Genomic DNA, 493 nt, shown 5'->3' on the forward strand with positions numbered 1-493 from the left:
CTCTTTTTAAGGAACCCAAGAAAAAAAACAAGGAAGTTAAAAATTCAGCTTCCACACATTTATAGCTACAAAGATTCTGAAGAACTCTTCCAGTTTTAGTATGAACAGAATTTGTTTCATCAACTATTACAGTACCTTAAAGAAAACTAAAACAGCTATTACAAATAATTAGGCAATATTAAATAATGAATATCAGCCCTAAAAATGTTACTTATCTTATTCAAGTCAATATCAACACTGCTGGCTTCAACATGATAAATGATGCTGATCTGTTTCCCAGAACACTAGTATTTTTAATTAAGAAAAAAATTATATTGCCTCCCTCAAATTCCAAGTGTCAGTCCTCAATTGGCTCTCTGCATTAATTTAAAATGACTGTTTGGAAGATATTAAAAAGTGGTGGTATGACCTTTTGAGTTCAGTAATTTTTATGCAACCAGCAGGAAATCCTAAAAATAGCAAAAACAAACTTATTTTTTAGTTCTTCTTTAGA

The sequence above is a fragment of the Meleagris gallopavo genome, chromosome 1 (genome assembly GCF_000146605.3).
Source record: "Meleagris gallopavo isolate NT-WF06-2002-E0010 breed Aviagen turkey brand Nicholas breeding stock chromosome 1, Turkey_5.1, whole genome shotgun sequence".
NCBI classification, from domain to species: Eukaryota; Metazoa; Chordata; class Aves; order Galliformes; family Phasianidae; genus Meleagris; species Meleagris gallopavo.